Source organism: Pectinophora gossypiella, chromosome Z (assembly GCF_024362695.1).
Source record: "Pectinophora gossypiella chromosome Z, ilPecGoss1.1, whole genome shotgun sequence".
Classification (NCBI taxonomy): domain Eukaryota; kingdom Metazoa; phylum Arthropoda; class Insecta; order Lepidoptera; family Gelechiidae; genus Pectinophora; species Pectinophora gossypiella.
Window position 1 is genome coordinate 20,614,738 of NC_065433.1, and position 10,216 is coordinate 20,624,953.

General features: G+C 39.1%; 1 long non-coding RNA gene across 1 annotated transcript; it reads right to left on the minus strand.

Annotated features, from left to right (window-relative positions):
• Nucleotides 1-6,139: 6,139 nt before the first annotated feature.
• On the minus strand, nt 6,140-9,919 carry LOC126380670 (uncharacterized). The gene is made up of 2 exons (XR_007568499.1): nt 7,467-9,919; nt 6,140-7,395 (listed from the first exon to the last, which is right to left on the minus strand). It is a non-coding gene; the product is annotated as an uncharacterized LOC126380670 (long non-coding RNA).
• Between the last annotated feature and the right edge of the window lie 297 nt (nt 9,920-10,216).

The following is a 10,216-nucleotide window of genomic DNA, read 5'->3' on the forward strand; positions in this document are numbered from 1 at the left end:
AGGCTGGTATTCCACCTCACAACCCACACGATAAGAAGAAGAAGAAGTTGCCTTCAAACTTGTGGATCTACCGGCACGTGCCTAGTTATGATTGTGAGTTTATATAAGACTAACTTCGTTAATTTTGATTGCTGTCTGGCAAATATTGTTTATACAAACATGTTTACTCTAGCTATACATGTTTATCTTCCTTCTGTGTATATTCGAAAGTGTGTTACAGAGAAAACCCTAAGTAAACGGGCTTCTGTAAGTTATAGGATGTGGAGTCTAGAGGTATTAAAATCAACACAGTGTTGATACAAGTTCTAGCTTTTATGAACTCCTTGCACCGATACTGAACTTGTTAGCTATTAACCAACCTAATAAGGATGGACAGGCGTGAGTTTATTTAAGTACTAGCTTTTCACCACGATTCCCCTTTTCCAATGTACGAATGTGTTATGTAATGTAGCTTCCTACCTTGACAATTGCGAAAATTCCCATATAAAATTTCACGCCCTCTTTGAGGGGATTGTATCTTCTCTGATTCCCAAAAAAAAAATTGTTGCATGACTTTTTTGTTAGTCATAAATAGTGCGATACGAATTTTTACTTTTCTACCTTGAAAATTGCGGAATGCTCAACACAAACTCCACCCCTCATTTTCGGGAAAGAGACAAAAAATAGCCTATGTCACTCTTCATTCCTTCAACTATCTCCACTTAGAAAGTCAATTCGTCTTTCTGTTTTCCCGTGAAAGACGGACAAACAAACAGTCAGACACACACATACACTTTCCCATTTATAATATTAGTATGGATAAATGCATTTATGCATGCACAGAATACTTCATTACCTTGTTTTACTTCAACATGGATCTTTTCAGTTATCGTTAAGAATAAACAAAGTAGGCATTAATTAGTGATTCCAAATGCTTCAAATCGATAAATCACATCGCAACACGGCTTGCGCTTGCGACGTAAATACCGATGCGGACACGACACGTCGATACAACCGTAAACCACAGAGTATATACTAGTAGTGAACCAACTACAGTAAGGAACCTTGTGTAAAGAAACCAATATGCCGGCATGGAACGGCACAGTGCACAAATGGTCGCATGATTGCATCGGTGATAGGTGCTTAGTATACAAAATATGCGAACGTGTTCCTACTAGTACTGAGTGTTCCTAATAATTAACAATAGCACTCACAGATCGTAATTATAATATAAACAAGGATATGCCCTCAGTACTAAGTAACAAGAGTCCGAATATTTCCTATTAACTCACGTCCGCGTCTGAATGCAGCACACCAAAATTCTGGTTCGATTGCTACATCGATTTGCCCGCCGTTCATTGCGTAGTAACACCAGCGCTAGTTGAGGTTTCACGATACCAAAGAAGCAATTAATGTTGTAGAAAGTTTTATAATACGTTCGTTTCTTCATATAATATGATCGTTGTGCATATTTCGGTCCCATCGGCCATGCTCGCGGCATTATATAACATGTATCATAACTTATATTAAGACAAATACCATCAAACAGTTTACATTAGAAATACTTACTGAGTGTGTGATTCTTTAGTATATAATAAAACTACGAATTCAGGGTGTAATCTTTTGTTTATCATTAATTAATAAATTTTCAAATTGTCATTCAAATTACTTATGAATAATAGTTACACAATTATCAGGCTATTACGATGAAGTAGTCATACTGTTTATAACATTGATTGGCTGGTAGTACATTGAATTAGCGATCTTGATGGGCTTACACGTAAATTCTTAAAATATTTTTTAAAGTTACTTAGTTTTTCATAACTGTTTTAGTAGAAAAACATATCGAGTCACATAATAAGATAACTACCACCGTTGCTCTATTAGTTCCGAATTTATTTCCTTTCTGAAGTAGTTACACAAATTTCTAAATAAATTCCTACTTCTTCTTCTGTTTTGCAGTAAAATAAAGCAAAATTTCAGAAAGGTATCATTGGAAAAAACGATACACAAGAAAACTGCGAACTTCCGAACATTGTATTGAGAACAGATAAAAACGAATTGTGCATCATCTGATAAACTTTCCATCTAGTACAGTCAGTTCCTTGTTGCAATGATAAGAGCAGTGGGTAATAACTAGAAAATGCTAATAGAACAGTACAATAGATACGTGAACGGATACCGCCGGGTTCGATCACTATCGGCTGAATAATTACTGATTCCAGTTTAGTAGCCGAGCCGTTATTAGTACCCAATCAAGGATACTTCGTGACCTAATGGACTGATATATTGACGGTAACGTTTATCAGGTGCTGGGATAATGAAGTCAGAAGCTAAAGGGAACGCTAAACGTCTAATTGTGTAGGTAGGTACAGTCATGAGCAATATAATGACACACTTAAATTATAATGATGCACTTTAGGACTCTGTCGCACTAACATTTTGACATTTAGTGAGACTTACAGTTCAATTTGTCAAAAAAGTTAATGTGACATGGTACCAAAGTGTATACATATTAATGCTCGTGACCGTACTGCCAGATTCCCAACAGTTGCATTGTATGATATAATTTGTTCGATACAGTTTGAGACTAGAGAACTTACTGCTTTTATATGATTATAAACAGATGGGTACGCGGTTATCATTTACTTAGCCTCATTTTTTAAGTAAATAAAATGTTTTAAAGTTTTGCTAGAAAAAATATATATTAAGATTTATATGATCGTGGCTTCCTGAAGTATGAACACGAGATGAAGGTTTTCATTAGTTTAAAATATATTAGTTTTTGCGTAAACACTGATGTTTTTGTCGTAATATTAAATTAAAAAAGTAAAAACGAGGTCAGTTACATAAAAAAACATGCTTACCTGCTTAATGAAAAATAATATTTATAAGGTACCCACGTACTTTTTCCCTGAATGGGATGTTCCATTTCTAGAATATTTTTTTTACATTCACAGATTCTCTTTGTACATTAAGTCTATTGCGAAAGTGGGCAAGTGATGAAAATTTCATTTTCTTACTATTTTCATACGGCGTAAGTAGAGAGAGAGAGAGAGAGAGAGATGCTCTCTAATGGATCTATCTCTAAACTTTCGCAAATAGACGACAGCACCCTCACGGACTCTTTTCTGTCTCTTAACTTCCACTTTAATGTTATTACTCGTTCTTTTTGTACTGTACAAAAGAAGCTCTCCTTCTTTAATAAGAATGGGATTTATGCCATTGTCTTTTCAATCAAAAAAATACCTTATCATTTGTTATTTTGAGGTAATAATTCGTAAGTATTACATATTAAATAGGAGCTCGGTGGCGCAGCGGTAAACGCGCTCGGTTTGTTGAAGTTAAGCAACTTTCGCAAAGGCCGGTCATAGGATGGGTGACCACAAAAAAAAGTTTTCATCTCGAGCTCCTCCGTGCTTCGGAAGGCACGTTACGCCGTTGGTCCCGGCTGCATTAGCAGTCGTTAATAACCATCAATGCCCGCATGATAGTTTAAGGCCCGATCTCCCTATCCATCCATAGGGAAGGCCCGAGCCCCAGCAATGGGGACGTTAATGTGATGATGATGATGATGTCATATTAAGTGCACTAGCTTTTGCCCGCGACTTCGTCCGCGTGGCGTGTTATATAAGAGAGAGATCTTTGTGTGTGTGGGAGTGCATACTTATGCAGTTTAGATTTTTTCATAAGTACATTTTTTTTTCCCAATAACTCCCATTTTTCAAAATACAGCCAAAAATAAACTTTATATTTACTAAGGTATGCATGCATGCTAGATTGAATCAATTGATTGAATTGTTTTTTTTTTAATTGATTGTTCATTGAGTTTTAATTTTAATACACACTTCCTCTCTTCCCTTCAACGTTGCTGTGCCCTACAGGGTCCATGTTTTAGTTCCTATGCCTATGTAACACCCCATTGTACTACATGGAATGCAATAAATAATTTAATTGAATTGAATTGAAAATATCTATCTTACGCGGTTTCGATTTTTTCATACAAATGTTTTTTTCCCACTAACTCCCGTTTCCGTGGGAATTTTGCAATATCCTGTTGCAACTAAGCTTTAAGTTAACTAAGGTACCTGCATGTCAAATTTCAAGCGTCTAACTTAAGCGGTTTAGATTTTTCATACAAAAAGATTTTCCCGCTAATTCCCGTTCTCGTGGGCATTTCGGGAATTCCTTTCTTAGTGCACCTCTACGGTACTTAAGGTATCTGCATGCCAACGTCTAACTTGAGTGGTTTAGATTTTTCATACAAAAGGATTTTCCCGCTAATTCCCGTTCCCTTGAGAATTTTGGGAATTCCTTTCTTAGTGCACCTCTACGGTACCTAAGCTATGTCCCTTCCAAATTTCAAATGCCTACGTTTAGCCGTTCAGGCTATGCGTTGATATGTCAGTCACTGAGTCAGTCAGTTTCTCCTTTTATTTAGATTTGATTTTTTCATACAAATGTTTTTTCCCGCTAACTACCGTTCCCGTGGGAATTTTGTAATATCCTGTTGCAACTAAGCTTTAAGTTTACTAAAGTACCTGCATGCCAAATTTCAAACGTCTAACTTGAGTGGTTTAGATTTTTCATACAAAAGGATTTTCGGGAATTCCTTTCTTAGTGCACCTCTACGGTATCTAAGGTACCTGCGAGCCAAATTTCAAACATCTAACTTGAATGGTTTAGATTTTTCATACAAAAGGATTTTCCCGTTAATTCGCGTTCCCGTGGGAATTTCGGGAATTCCTTTCTTAGTGCACCTCTACGGTACTTAAGGTATCTGCATGACAAATTTCAAAGGTCTAACTTGAGTGGTTTAGATTTTTCATACAAAAGGATTTTCCCGCTAATTCCCGTTCTCGTGGGCATTTCGGGAATTCCTTTCTTAGTGCACCTCTACGGTACTTAAGGTATCTGCATGCCAACGTCTAACTTGAGTGGTTTAGATTTTTCATACAAAAGGATTTTCCCGCTAATTCCCGTTCCCTTGAGAATTTTGAGAATTCCTTTCTTAGTGCACCTCTACGGTACTTAAGGTACCTGCATGACAAATTTCAATTGTCTAACTTGAGTGGTTTAGATTTTTCATACAAAAGGATTTTCCCGCTAATTCCCGTTCCCGTGGGAATTTCGGGAATTCCTTTCTTAGTACACCTCTACGGTATCTAAGGTACCTGCATGACAAATTTCAAACATCTAACTTGAATGATTTAGATTTTTCATACAAAAGGATTTTCCCGCTAATTCCCGTTCTCGTGGGAATTTCGGGAATTCCTTTCTTAATGCACCTCTACGGTTCCTAAGGTACCTGCATGACAAATTTCAAACGTCTAACTTGAGTGGTTTAGATTTTTCATACAAAAGGATTTTCCCGCTAATTCCCGTTCCCGTAGGATTTTCGGGAATTCCTTTCTTAGTGCACCTCTACGGTATCTAAGGTACCTGCATGCCAAATTTCAAACGTCTAACTTGAGTGGTTTAGATTTTTCATACAAAAGGATTTTCCCGCTAATTCCCGTTCCCGTAGGATTTTCGGGAATTCCTTTCTTAGTGCACCTTTACGGTATCTAAGGTACCTGCATGCCAAATTTCAAACGTCTAACTTGAGTGGTTTAGATTTTTCATACAAAAGAATTCCCCTTCACTACTCTGCTCCTATTGATTGTAGCGTGATGAAAAGTATACTATAACCTGTCCAGGAGTGTGAAGAATAATTGTACCAAGTTTCATTAAAATCCGTCCAGTAGTTTTTGTTTCTATAAGGAACATACAGACAGACAGACAGACAGACAGACAGACAGACAGACAGACAGACAGACAGACAGACAATAATTTTACTGATTGCATTTTTGGCATCAGTATCGACCACTTATCACCCCCTGATAGTTATTTTGAAAAAATATTTAATGTACAGAATTGACCTCTCTACAGATTTATTATAAGTATAGATTATACAATAAGTATTAATTAATTAACCGGCTATCTCGTGTATCGAAATATACGAGATACTAGTCGATATTCATTAAACGCGTTGGCGACTATCAATTATAAAACATATACATGTCGTAGCAGTGGGTCGGTGTCGGTCGTCGTAACATCATCATCAGAATGGAGGGTGGGCGTTAGAAGAGTGGGCGTTAGAAGACAATAATGGCCGTCATCAGTATCACAATCATTTTATTTACTTCCACATAGTTTTTGTATCACGATTAAATAAAGTCACAGCATAAGGTACACACTCACGGCAACGTCACGGTATTCGTAACGGTTACACAGTCTCTCGTTATCTAGCGCGCATAAGGACGTTAGCGCGAAGGGGCTACTCGCCCTCTACTTGCCCTCCACCACCCATGGTTCCTATATTCGGACCGAATCATCGGGACATGTGAACGTACTTGCTAGGTACTCTTTTCCGATCACACTTTCTTGACGTCCCTACAAGTTATAGGTGAGCGACTATAGCACTCCTCGTAATTATTCGACACGTCCGCTCATGACGATGGTTCGCGGTAGACTGCCCGACTAGAACGGCAGTGCACGTCCGCTCGACACGACGACTCTGTAGTGACTCTCTCGACTTCACCCCGCTCTGCTCGTACGCCACCTGACGTCGGAGCGTTGCAACTTCATGATGGAAGTGTTGCAACTTCATTGTATTTTCCGATTTGATCAATTTCTCTTCTTTATTCATAACTAACTCCGACACGGCCATCCTGCGTGACACACGTCCTCGTGTGTTAATCTGAAACAATATACCACAGCACAGTATCCAAGTTCGCTCGGTCATTCCTGACCTAACATGAGACTCTATAAAGGACTCTGCCCGAGCTCTACTTGTGACTCTACACGAGCTCTACTTGTGACTCTACACGAGCTCTACTTGTGACTCTACACGAGCTCTACTTGTGACTCTACACGAGCTCTACTTGTGACTCTACACGAGCTCTACTTGTGACTCTACACGAGCTCTACTTGTGACTCTACACGAGCTCTACTTGTGACTCTACATGAGCTCACATTACATCATGATAAATCATCAACTAACAATACACACCATTGACCAGTATTCATACACTATAAACAACCAAACTTGAAAATCCAATTACTCTTTACACATCGGTCGTTACTATCACCTAAACGAGCGATAGTAACTCATGCCACTCTACTGAGCGACGATATCTCAAAACCAGGCGTCACTACCACCTAAATCGAGCGGTAGCAACTCATGCCACTCTACTGAGTGACGATATCTCACAACCAGGCGTCACTACCACCTAAATCGAGCGGTAGCAACTCATGCCACTTACACCAAGTGACGATATCTCAACACAGTCGTTACTGCCACCTAAATCGAGCGACAGCAACTCATGCCACTTACACCAAGTGACGATATCTCAACACAGTCGTTACTGCCACCTAAATCGAGCGACAGTAACTCATGCCACTTACACCAAGTGACGATATCTCAACACAGTCGTCACTGCCACCTAAATCGAGCGACAGCAACTCATGCCACTTGCACCAAGTGACGATATCTCAACACAGCTAGCACACAAACTTTACATTTTAGTTGGTAGAATAGTGGTCCATGGGTTACAAATTTCTTCTACATCACTAATTTCTAATTCGTGTAGTTTGACTAATTCTACCGGAAGTCAACTTGACTTAGATTCAGGTACAATGTCATGACCAAATACAAAGTCAACATGACATCCAGGCCTCGACCGCATACCTGTAGTTTCTAAGACGAGCAGCACAAAAGTGGCTGCAGCCCCGAACACTACAAGTGCGCAGCTTCCTATCAGAGTTGCTCCGAAACAGGTCAATCATAGCTGTCATTGCTCAATTAAATCAACCAACATTACACATCTACTGCAAAGCACAACAGGCTGTAATATTCCTCCCCCAACTGCGGTTACGCTACAAAACAGTCATGAGTCACAACATCCCCTCCCGGGATGGCCACCATGGTCCACGACCACAAAACGACAGAGCACCCTGCTCTCACACACACAAGTCATAAAGTCACAATGTAGCGACCAACACCTCGAGGAAATATTACCGCACTTACACAATTACTGATTCGGTATGATCATCATTTAGAATGTTTTGCTCCAATTTTCTCACTAATGATTTACTCTGTTTCGGGCTTTTTCTAAGCCTATTTCATTTAATCATAATCCAAATCATTTTACTTCGCAATGTTCACTTCACTTCATTACGATTCCCAATTTAATTAAAGTTAACAAAAGAGAACTTTCTGCACTATATTCGTTTGAAACCTAATAAAAATTCCATTATTCAAATCAGGTAAAACAGATACGACTCACCAGAACTTATAAGAATTTCCAATAAAAGATCAACCACTGGTCTTGTGACATGGTTTAGGTCTTCACCAGCGCAGCAAGTCCGGCTGGTATACAACGCGCTGCCATGATGTCGTCACTTTACACGGCTACGGCTCAGCCCGCGCCATTTTCATCCCCGCTTGCAATCCACCAATTGCCGTACCACGTGGCAAGTTATGACATGAAACAAAAGAATTCACTGTATTATCGTATTCAAGTGACTTTCTTTCAACCGGTTTAAAAAGATTTCAATAAAGAATGTTGAATTTTGAAACATTTGATGAATGACGGTAGATTACAAAACACGTTATTTATCGAGACTCAATTATCATGTCATGATTAATTTCTTTTCGCATGGATTGAGAAAATACAACTTTAACCACCCAGGTTAAGCGTGTCTACACCAATTCGAAATATTTTTAGACCAAAATACAAAGATTTGACGATGATGAAAACAGATTGGAAAACGCGATATTATTGACACGGATTGACACAATATGTCTCGTAAATTTTCTTTTTAAACAAAGGGAAATAATAATTTCCAAGTTAATTTTAAATCAATTTCCTCATTATTAGAAACGGAAATTCACCCAGCAATGAAGTCAATAACAATAAGGTTCCAGTATGAAAACGACTCACCGTAATAACAGTTTCCAAGTTGAGGTACCATAATTTCCAAACACGACTGCACACAGTATGGAAATATTGTGATGTTCACTCCATCATATCTTACGGCATGTAGTGATGTCGATCATTAACAAGGTCAAGGTCACTTCAAATTCAGGTCCATCTCCAAATTCAGGCATGGCTGTAGACTACATCTTCATCACGTGGTCACACGAATGTGATAATCATCATAATCTTCTTCTGATTGTGATAATCAAAACTTGCATTGTCTTGTTGTGAACGTCGCATCACATTGTCTTCATCCAAGTTCACTAATCCCACTTCTGATGTCGTAGCAGTGGGTCGGTGTCGGTCGTCGTAACATCATCATCAGAATGGAGGGTGGGCGTTAGAAGAGTGGGCGTTAGAAGACAATAATGGCCGTCATCAGTATCACAATCATTTTATTTACTTCCACATAGTTTTTGTATCACGATTAAATAAAGTCACAGCATAAGGTACACACTCACGGCAACGTCACGGTATTCGTAACGGTTACACAGTCTCTCGTTATCTAGCGCGCATAAGGACGTTAGCGCGAAGGGGCTACTCGCCCTCTACTTGCCCTCCACCACCCATGGTTCCTATATTCGGACCGAATCATCGGGACATGTGAACGTACTTGCTAGGTACTCTTTTCCGATCACACTTTCTTGACGTCCCTACAAGTTATAGGTGAGCGACTATAGCACTCCTCGTAATTATTCGACACGTCCGCTCATGACGATGGTTCGCGGTAGACTGCCCGACTAGAACGGCAGTGCACGTCCGCTCGACACGACGACTCTGTAGTGACTCTCTCGACTTCACCCCGCTCTGCTCGTACGCCACCTGACGTCGGAGCGTTGCAACTTCATGATGGAAGTGTTGCAACTTCATTGTATTTTCCGATTTGATCAATTTCTCTTCTTTATTCATAACTAACTCCGACATACATATAAAACATATAGATACATTTCAATGTTGTTTGTATGTTACTTATCGGAATAAGGTATATTATAACGAACCTTACTTAAAATTAATAACCTAGTACTTAATTTTTAAAAATAGAACAGACATTGATATTACCTTAGCTTGTCTTCCCATCGGCCCATATCCGGCTGTGCCAAGTAAAGGCAGACTCCGGTCCGCCAATGGCCATAAGTTGTGAATATTTATTATTCACACAGTTTATATTAGATAGATTAGATTAACCAGCCTGTATCGCACATCCCTGCGGGGCG